Source organism: Micropterus salmoides, unplaced genomic scaffold (assembly GCF_014851395.1).
Source record: "Micropterus salmoides isolate LMB-PRFRI ecotype aquatic unplaced genomic scaffold, ASM1485139v1 Ms_hic_scaffold_4, whole genome shotgun sequence".
NCBI lineage: Eukaryota > Metazoa > Chordata > Actinopteri > Centrarchiformes > Centrarchidae > Micropterus > Micropterus salmoides.
The window spans coordinates 32011701-32020114 of record NW_024043372.1 but is presented as its reverse complement, the minus strand read 5'-3'; positions in this window follow the sequence as shown (position 1 = coordinate 32020114).

The window sequence follows — 8414 nt, the reverse complement described above, 5'->3', positions numbered from 1 at the left end:
CAATCATAAATGTAATTTGTTCATATCATTTCAACAAATTCTAGATAGATAAATTAAAGTGACAGGCGTGGCAAAATTAACCTGTTGGGAGTCCCTGGGGCTAACACCAGCTTGAAAGTATAAATCCAAACTATTTTCATAATCAATTCATCTTTAGTCATGTTCGAGCAAAAATGTTCATTACAGCCTCTGAAATGTGAAGATTTGCAGAGTTTGTCTTTTGTTATGGTAAACGGAACCTATTTAACTTTTGGAAACAACAATTTGAAGATGCCAGAAATTGTGATGGTATTTTCTGACGTTCCAAGGTTCAATTTTTAGTTAATGTACTGTGGAGGATGCGAACTCTGGTGATGCACACAACATGCTAGGGAGAAAGAGGTGCTTAGATATTTGGTCCCATTTCAAATAGAGTGAGGCAGATAAAAAAACAGATTATGAGTGCCTAATTATATCAGACTTGCCATCCGATGTAATTAGGCACTCTGTTTTTTGAAAAAAAAAAACCTATAAACTTGAAGCGGCACATCAAGGCTAACCACGGGGAATTAAGGTTAAGTTAATGTCTCCTTTGCAATAAAAATGAGAACAAAGCTAACATTCAAATTTTACAAAGCAATTTATCTATATGTGAGGTCAGTGAAGTAAAGAATAAATGATAAAAATCTCTATTTTGGTTAGAGCAGATTGACCAAAATGCTAATCAAAATTATACTAATGAGTTAGAAAAGACTAAAATGATGGTTGACTAAAACTAGTCTAAAATACTTTTGATTTCCTTTTGACTAAAATACCCCGACTAAAATACCCAAACTTTTAGTCAACTAAAACTTGAAAAATAGTATACAGTGGACTAAATATGGCAAGCTACAACAACACATACAGGTGCTGGTCATATAATTAGAATATCATCAAAAAGTTGATTTATTTCAGTAATTCCATTCAAAAAGTGAAACTTGGATATTATATTCATTCATTCATTACACAGATTGATATATTTCAAATGTTTATTTCATTTAATTGTGATGATTAAAACTGACAACTAATGAAAATCCCAAAATCAGTATCTCCGAAAATTAGAATATTACTTAAGACCAATACAAAAAAAAGATTTTTAGAAATGTTGGCCAACTGAAAAGTATGAACATGAAAAGTATGAGCATGTACAGCACTCAGTACTTACTGCAGCAATGTGGCGTGGCATGGAGTCGATCAGTCTGTGGCACTGGCAGGTGTTATGAGAGCCCAGGTTGCTCTGATAGTGGCCTTCAGCTCTTCTGCATTGTTGGGTCTGGCGTATCGCATCTTCCTCTTCACAATACCCCATAGATTTTCTATAGGGTTATGGTCAGGCGAGTTTGCTGGCCAATTAAGAACAGGGATACTATGGTCCTTAAACCAGGTACTGGTAGCTTTGGCACTGTGTGCAGGTGCCAAGTCCTGTTGGAAAATGAAATCTGCATCTCCATAAAGTTGGTCAGCAGCAGGAAGCATGAAGTGCTCTAAAACTTCCTGGTAGACGGCTGCGTTGACCTTGGACCTCAGAAAACACAGTGGACCAACACCAGCAGATGACATGGCACCCCAAACCATCACTGACTGTGGAAACTTTACACTGGACTTCAAGCAACGTGGATTCTGTGCCTCTCCTCTCTTCCTCCAGACTCTGGGACCTTGATTTCCAAAGTAAATGCAAAATTCACTTTCATCAGAGAACATAACTTTGGACCACTCAGCAGCAGTCCAGTCCTTTTTGTCTTTAGCCCAGGCGAGACGCTTCTGACGCTGTGTCTTGTTCAAGAGTGGCTTGACACAAGGAATGCGACAGCTGAAACCCATGTCTTGCATACGTCTGTGCGTGGTGGTTCTTGAAGCACTGACTCCAGCTGCAGTCCACTCTTTGTGAATCTCCCCCACATTTTTGAATGGGTTTTGTTTCACAATCCTCTCCAGGGTGCGGTTATCCCTATTGCTTGTACACTTTTTTCTACCACATCTTTTCCTTCCCTTCGCCTCTCTATTAATGTGCTTGGACACAGAGGTCTGTGAACAGCCAGCCTCTTTAGCAATGACCTTTTGTGTCTTGCCCTCCTTGTGCAAGGTGTCAATGGTTGTCTTTTGGACAGCTGTCAAGTCAGCAGTCTTCCCCATGATTGTGTAGCCTACAGAACTAGACTGAGAGACCATTTAAAGGCCTTTGCAGGTGTTTGGAGTTAATTAGCTGATTAGAGTGTGGCACCAGGTGTCTTCAATATTGAACCTTTTCACAATATTCAAATTTTCTGAGATACTGATTTTGGGGTTTTCATTAGCTGTCAGTTATAATCATCAAAATTAAAAGGAATGAACACTTGAAATCTATCAGTCTGTGTGGAATGAATGTATACATTATACAAGTTTCACTTTTTGAATGGAATTACTGAAATAAATCAACTTTTTGATGATATTCTAATTATATGACCAGCACCTGTACATGATTGAAGGATCCGTCTTCTGTCTCTCCGTTTCTTTTTTAATTGTCATTTATCTGTTATAAACACCGATACAAATTTATCTGAAATTAGCTCATATCTGCTGATACTATCAGCATGCAGATTTATCGGCCGGGGTCTACTGTTACTGATATAGTCACAATTTTAAGCCTGCTTTTTACAGTGCATCAGTTAATAAAACTTAAGGGCAGAGTGCTGATAGCTGAGCATGATGCCATATATACTCTGCAGTTGAGTCTTGTGCTATTTTAGTCTTTTACTTTTTTAAATATTTTAGATTTTGCCTTTATATACCACATTAAAACATGTTTAATCAATAAAGCATGTTAAAGGGTGCAAAATATAAACACAACTTGCAAATATAAAAAGGTAAAATTGAGATCAAATGACATCAAACTGTGATCTGATCATGCCGGTGTGATAGGTGAGCTAAAATGATACTTGAAATCACTGAAACAAATGAGGTTTAAAGTTTAGAGCAGATACAGAAATGAAGTGATTACTGAAGGAATGACCACCATCTTGTCTCTATCTTCTGTGAAGCATCCCATTCACTCTGCTTCAAACTGCTGGAACTGGATGTTGTGGATGAATAGATTCCAGTGTTGGATCTGTGACCTGGACGTGCCCCTGGATGCTCTTTGAATGTAAAACCTTCCCTCATAATCAGTTCAAGGCTGTCACTGAATTAGGGTTATGTAGTATTGAAAGATGACAGTAATACCAGTGTTTATTAGATTTAAGAATGAAAAGCCAATATTTAGTATCATTGTTTTCCCCACTGTTGTTTTCTGGCGAATGTACAAATGCCTTGACAATTAAGAAAACAATAATCTAAATAATATATTACATAAAACGTGTATGTGAAATCTGAACAAAATATATCAGACAGCCAGTGTAGCATTGCTTACATTATATCTGTGTGACAAAAAAATCTCTACTCAAGGACCATTGACTATTTTTTCGACACTGTCATGGTCTTCTTCAGTGAAGAGAACTGGCTTACGTGTGGAAAATCACTCACATGATAACAGGCGGTGGTATATGGGTAGATGGTAACCTCGGTCTCTGTTCAAAGATGGTCTCTGGTGTGATCTTTCTCTGGTCACCTGGATGCTGTGTGTATTGGTCTGGGCCGGTATTTATCAAGCTTGTCAAAGTGCCATTTTTGCTGAGTGTGTGCTGAGAATTCATGAAATTTACTCCTACTTTCAAACTTAAGTATAAAAGCAAGTTACCAAATTTCTTAAAGCTAAGAATCACTCTTACTCTCCCAGTTATTTAAGACAGCTGGAGAGGTCTCTCAAGTGGTTAGGAGTTGCCAGTAGGGGCTTGTGATGGCACTGCGAAGACAAAGACAGTTTTTCAGGAGAGGAATATTATTTCTGACCACTTTGTTTCTTTGCCGCAGGACAAATGTAGCAATGCAATGCTGATGATATGAGGACATCGCAACTTTCAATAAGCCGAATTGTCATGGAAGCAAATATGCAAATAAGCGTTTCATCGACTTCCCAACAACACCTCTCAAAATCCTATAGAATCAAACAATTCTTGAAAATAACCGGCTTCTCAGGAGTAATAGGCGCAATTATTAATTATTTATTATTTATCATCAACTTTATTAATCTTGTATTTCCAATGTGTATATCATAACGTATACTGAATTTATCTGTGATTGGTCCTTGCTTATGTTGTCATCCAAAATCCCGTGTGCGGCACAGCAAAGTGCCGTGAATCAGCGCTTAAGCTTTATTCTTACACTTCACTTAAATTAGAACTGAGATGCTTGATAGCTAACTTTTAAGCAGAGCTTAGAGCTAAGAATTTTTTTACTCTTAAGTCAATTCTTAGCAGTGTTCTTATGAATAATTCTGAGAAGCTTGATATATATGGGCCCCTGTTTCTGGTGTTCATCCAGGTCCTTCTTGTTTCACTGATGGAGCGTCAAATAAGCATGCTTAGTTAAAATCTTTAAATCAAGTTTGAAAATTTACCATATTCACTTCATTACAGCCGACACTAGCACTCTGTCAGGTCCAGCTCATTTTAACATCCTTTTAAATGTTTTTAAATATGGTTGTTTAATCTTAATTTTTATCATTTTATTTGCTTGCAGTGTGTATGTTTTGTCCTTTTATATTTATTGGGCTACCCTAGAACTTAGTCAGTCCTTTTTAATATCCCTTTAGCATTGATGGTTTAATATGGTTGTTTCCTTTTAAATTGTATTATTTATTTGCTTCCTTGTATGCTTGTCCTGTGGATTCGTTTTAAATGTAAAGTGCATGGTGATTCTGCACTTTGAATAAAAATGGATTGATTGACTGAGTGTTCCCCACAGCTGCATGCACATGCATACGCATACATTTTCTTGCAAGAAGTCCTGTTGGAGTGCATTCAGTATCAAAACTGAGAGGTTTTTAACTAGAGTTAGTCTTGCTGATAAAACATGCTGTTGTTAATTCTGTGATGGTGCTTGTTTATCATAAAAAGCTATTTTTGCCTAGTTTCACCTGATTCATTTACCTCATTGACTTACCTTATTAAAGTCTCCAGGGTTCTTATAATCTTAAATAAAAGCTAGCAGTCATTTCTAGGTTAATGGTATTTTTTCAGATTGTAAGAAGTGCATGTTGGCGATGAACTGCTAAATGAATGCACATATTTATTCATAGCAACACTTAATATCCAGCAGCCCCCAGGGGCTGAGGTATTTTATGGAACACACCCTGACTTTGGAAATAGTAAGCTCCACTTTTAACACAGACGAAAAGAGTTTGGCTACTTAGCGCACATCTTAAAAAAATGTTTTTTCATACTAATCCAACAAAGTTTTCTCTAGAAACATTTAATAGAATCTAAATATTTACCTGTCCACAGGAAAATGACAACCATAGGTTTGAAGTTCTCATCATACTGATTAAGCTGACATTCTGCTTTACAGTATCATACGTTTTCAAATAATGGTTGCATCTCAAATATTGAACAAAAGACGGGTAAACAACTAAGCAATATCTATTCAGTGATGACCATATGATACAGTTGACTCTGGAAAAATCATATAAGTGGACCTTCATTTGGAATTTCTTTGTCAATAACAAGTTTGCTTGTCTTCAAGCCTTATACTATGTGGTTATTTGCTGAGTTAATGCACTCAGTAACTGACAAATAGTGCTGTACAAAATATGATATGTTGATGTATCATGACTATGCATGGCAGAAACAGGCATGGCTGGAAGCAACATTTAATGGAACAGTGTGAAAAAAACACGTCATTCTTCAAAATAATGTCAACTCAAGGTTATTGTAGCAGCATCCTCTGCAGCTTTCAGCCACATCTCATGGTCTTTGTCATTGTGTGTTTCATGTACACTGATCAGCCATAACATTCTGACCACTGACAGGTGAAGTGAACAACACTGATTATCTCATTACCATAGCACCTGTCAGTGGGTGGGATATATTAGGCAGCAATAAAACATTCTGGCCTCAATGTTGATTTGTTAGAGCAGGAAAAACTGATGCTCGTGGGGAGGGAAGGCCCATGTGGTCTGACAGACAAGCTGCTGTACCTCAGCTTACAGTACCTGGTATTTCGAGGCAGTCTCCCATCCAAGTACTAACCAGGCCCTAGTCAGCTTGGCTTCCAAGATCAGACGAGATCAGGCAGTCTCATAAGAACTGGGCACTGGAGCAATAAAATGTACTGCACCGCTGTATCTCCATAATAATGAGCAAAGACTTTTAAGAGGCAATTAAAAGGTTAAGGTGAATTAAGAATTTTTTGTCAACCTACTGACTCAAAAAAGTGTGTTTTGATATGGTGATGAATATCTGTATCAAAAATAACATGATGTTATTTCTTGTTGACTAACATTTATAAGTTGACCTCATGGTGGTGCTACATGCTGAATGTGCACACCTAATTTATGATCATCCGACCAACAGTCTTTATCCGAAGCAGTGCGTTGCACAGACAGATGGTCATTTTGCACAAGCTTTTTTATAACAGTTTCATAAATGTAATGACTACAGTGCGTGCTGTACTGTCATAATTTACTTGCCTTACTTGAGCACTGTCCCATGTAATAGACATTGTATTTACATTTTTTATGAATTTCCTTGACAACAACCTGCCAGTTATTTGCACTTGGCCATGTGGCTGCATCCTCGAGTTGTTCCAAATCAGGGCTTAAGTCCAACCACCAAACAGACCTGCTGCTGTAGCTGTGTGCTAGCACTCTGCAGGAAAACAAATGCTTCTCACAAGCAAACATGGCCACCAGCAGCTATTAGAGTCAGAGCCCCCCTTGTTGAAACACAACAGGAAGATTAATTTACATAATTCTTCCTATTTTTGGTGAAATACTGTTGGGCCTTGATATCTAAATTAGATGTCTAATTACACAAAATGTTTTTTGATTTTGATTTGTGGTATCACTCAGGGAATTCTGCATTGTTTCTCTTGATTTGTGTAATATTTTATTTAAATTACTCGGCTTTAGCTTTTCATGCTAAAATTACTGTTCACCATTCTCCTAGAATCTTGTTGCCAGGTCTGAAAGATCATTTAGGCTGCCATGGGACATGAAAACTAAATAAATGCATAATATTTCATGCCAGATTTTCCAGACTGTGGTCTGGGAATTCCACTAAAACTGGTATGTGTTGTTAAAAGGGTGTTTCTGGTTAATACAAATTGAGTTTTAATTTTGTAGTTTTGGCTGTCATTTTAGATGAGATGAGGCAGGAAACTAGCAGTCAGACATCAGTCATTGTGGAAACAAGCTGAGAGTTCTTCCAGAAACACTTAATTTGTAGGTAAAACTGAAAGGGAAGTGTAAAGTGGGTGTGCACAACTACATTAACTACATGAGTTCAACGTTGTACGAGAATTTAGGAGTTACCACCAACAAGGCCATGTCCTCACCGTGTCCTCAACATTGTTTCAGGGAATTTGGTGGTTTTAATAACCAAAAGAAGGTTTTACATTTTATAGTTACTCACACATTACACAATTAGTGAGTCTAATTCTGATATAGTTCAAATTCTTAAGCTTTAGTTTTTGTGCCAGAAAATTTATTAAAACAATGGCCTATTGTATTTCTCCTCAAAAATGACCAAAATTTAGACTAGTCAAATCAATTTGATTAAATAGCTCAATGTCACAAACTTGCCTCAAGGGCCTTTATAAAATGTACGGCATACTACACCTTCTGTCCTTAGACCCTCGATTCAGATGAGGAGAAACTCCCTTAAATCTAAGAAATGTAAGAATGCTCAGGCAGAGTAACAGAGGAGGGATCCGTCTCCTAGTGCGGACGACAGGAAATAGATGTCATGTGAATAGACCAACATGAGGAAATTACAGTCTGGACAATTAGGATGACTATAGATAGATTGTAACATACAGAGCATCTGCACAGTGGAACCTGGAACAGGACAAATGACACAAACACACAAGAGGCAAAACTCAAACACACCATTCACAAAAGTAGAAAAAGAGACAGACACACACAGAAGGAGAGAGAGAGGCTAGAGGAGAGGTTGAATATCCTGGAGGACAAAGATCCAGATTCAAAACATCTGGAGAGAGATACCGCCAGCTGGGTCTGGCTGGAATCTGGCTGGGTGGTCAAGATGCCATGGGCAGTGATCGGTCTGGTGTATTTTTTCCAGTCTCTGCACTTCCTTTTTGGATGCGGATGAATGTGTTTCTGCTGTAGGTAATACATGCTTCAGACCCTCAGTAAGACAAAAAAATCACAAATGTAACCAAAAATGTAGCAAGTTTAAAGGAGCTCCACAAAATTTATATGCAGTGGGCATAGGTTTGGTAGGATATCACAGTTTGCCACAAGTCTGTGGTATCAATATGTGTAGTACCTGAGAGGATTCAAGTGTAACCTAAAGGCTCTA